This window comes from Capsicum annuum, chromosome 5 (genome assembly GCF_002878395.1).
Source record: "Capsicum annuum cultivar UCD-10X-F1 chromosome 5, UCD10Xv1.1, whole genome shotgun sequence".
Taxonomy (NCBI): domain Eukaryota; kingdom Viridiplantae; phylum Streptophyta; class Magnoliopsida; order Solanales; family Solanaceae; genus Capsicum; species Capsicum annuum.
Genome location: NC_061115.1, coordinates 29,197,762 through 29,200,135, shown reverse-complemented (window position 1 = coordinate 29,200,135; position 2,374 = coordinate 29,197,762). Strand labels below are relative to the sequence as shown.

The window sequence follows — 2,374 nt, the reverse complement described above, 5'->3', positions numbered from 1 at the left end:
GTATATTCTACTATGAGTTATTCCCTTCGATTTCATCTTTTGTGGTTAGTTACCAAATGTAGCAACTGATATTCTTCGATGGTCTATACACTGAAATTCGTTATTTATTTGCTTCATATAATCTCAATTGTGTATAAATATCATCTCTATCAATGTAAATATATATGTTGGGTCCGTACAATGCACGGACATACTTATCTAATATAAGATAGAATGAAGAGAATAATTCATTACTAAGGTCATTAGTGACTCCTCAGTTCAGGTCTTCAATTACTTTTCAACATGACACTAGGTTTTCAATTACTTTTCAACATGACACTAGGGTGTTCAAATCAAATCGAGAAAAAAAAATCAACTTATGATTTAATTTGATTGATTTGGCGTTAGAAAAAAAAATGATCATTCTTGATTTGATTTGGTGCTATCCAAAAAAAAAGTCAAACCAAACCCAAACCAAGCCCAAATCAGACCGACATATATTTAATATTATAATTATAACTTTTTACGCATAAAATATTAATTATAATCTACTTTTTAAATATTTTTTAACTAATTTTAGTAGATGTAGACATATATTCAGATTTGGACCTTTAGACCGTAATATTTGTTCATTAATTGTTAATTAAATGATTAAAAATCCAATATAAATTTAAAATTTAAACTTTCTACATTTCATCTCACTTTTTAGTTTTAAAAGAATTTTTCGCTTCTCATTTTTTTATAATTGTGATTTTCCATTAGCACATGAGTGAAATATATATTTGATCTAGCATTCGATCACAATATAATTGTAAAAATTAAAGATTATAATAAAAATAAAAAAAAACAAAAAAACCGACTAAAACCTAAATAAAAAAAAACTAATTTTATGTTGATTTGATTTATAATTTTAATAAACATGATTGGTTTATAGTTTTCCAATGATCAATAAATTACTCCCTTCTCCGTTCCTAATTAGTACTTATTAAAATTATCTTCTAGTAACTAAAATTTAATGAAATTATCTTCTAGTCTTAACAAATTCAACCAACAAAAATAAAATAAAAAACTTTAGTACTCCAAAATATTATACACCCTTCGTTTCAAAGATAAAAAATGATTTCATTTGATTTGACACAATTTTTTTTAAAAAAATAAAAGACTTATTAAATTTTTTAATTCTAAATTAAAATTAATGTCAAAATATATTAAAATATCTTTTAATCATGTATTCTTAAACATGTAAAAATTTAAAAATTTAAAAATTAAAATACTTACAACAAAATAAGTCATTCGAATTTTTAAAATAAATTAAAAAATAGACAATTCTTTCTTTAAAAGAAGAGCGTCAACAAAAGAGCCAACTTCCACAATTATTCCAGAAACCTCATCTTTTTAGATAGGATATATTTATATATATATGAAAAGAAAAGATATTTGCCTCCTCAGTTCAGGTCTCCATAACATTTCCGCATGGGCATTAACCCTCGGAAGAACGAAAGTTATATGTTTGATCATCATCAGAGACAATAATAAAGATCTTTATATGAATTATGAGCATAGAAAAAACAGATAAGATGAATAATGATAATTACCAAAATTGATTTGAACTGAAAAATAACAGAGATGGTATGTTTATCATAATGATAATTACCAAAATTGATTTGAAAAGAAAAATAACAGAGAGGGTATGTTTATCGCAAGTAAACATTAAACCTATGGTAACAATACCCAAAAACGTGAGAGATAATCAAAGCGTCTCTTCAGTTCAGGTCTCCAATAACTTTTTCCACAACGGAAGTTAATCCTCGGAAGAACGAAAGTTATATGTTTGATCATCATCAGAGACAATAATTGAGAACGATAACACTAAGCACAAATACAAAAAGTGAATTCAAATTTAATTGAACCTCAATACAAATACAGCGCACCAAATGAAAAAATAATAATCAAAAATTACCTTTACAGAGATCTCCATAATGAATTAGGATCATCAAAGAGCTAAAACTGAGGAAAATAGCATTAAACAATACAAAAAGGAAAGGAAATTGGAAAACAAAGTGTAAATTCAATTTAATCGAGCCTCAATACAAATATCACACACCCAATGAACAATCAAAAAAATAGCATTAAACACAACAGAAAGAAGAGAAAAACAAAAACTACAGAAATCTAAGAAGAGAGATTAAAGAAGAAAGGGAATTTTTTGCTACCCTAGACGTGTATTGTGCTGGACTTGAAGGATTGGAAGATTTGGTGGTTGAATTTATAAGGGTAAAGTGCCAGTGGAGATTATTAGAGCCCTAGCCAGTTTTGGGCTGTACAATTTGATCAGCTGTTTGGGCTCTTCACTATATTCTGGCCCATCTTAGTCATAACAATGATGTTCTTTTTT

At 26.8% G+C, this 2,374-nt stretch overlaps 2 non-coding genes across 2 annotated transcripts; both read right to left on the bottom strand.

The window, feature by feature from the left end:
* Positions 1-1,418: 1,418 nt before the first annotated feature.
* On the bottom strand, positions 1,419-1,507 carry LOC124899133. The gene has a single exon (XR_007056271.1). It is a non-coding gene; the product is annotated as a small nucleolar RNA Z159/U59 (small nucleolar RNA).
* A 229-nt stretch (positions 1,508-1,736) lies between these two features.
* LOC124899132 lies at positions 1,737-1,828 on the bottom strand. The gene has a single exon (XR_007056270.1). It is a non-coding gene; the product is annotated as a small nucleolar RNA Z159/U59 (small nucleolar RNA).
* Positions 1,829-2,374: the final 546 nt, after the last annotated feature.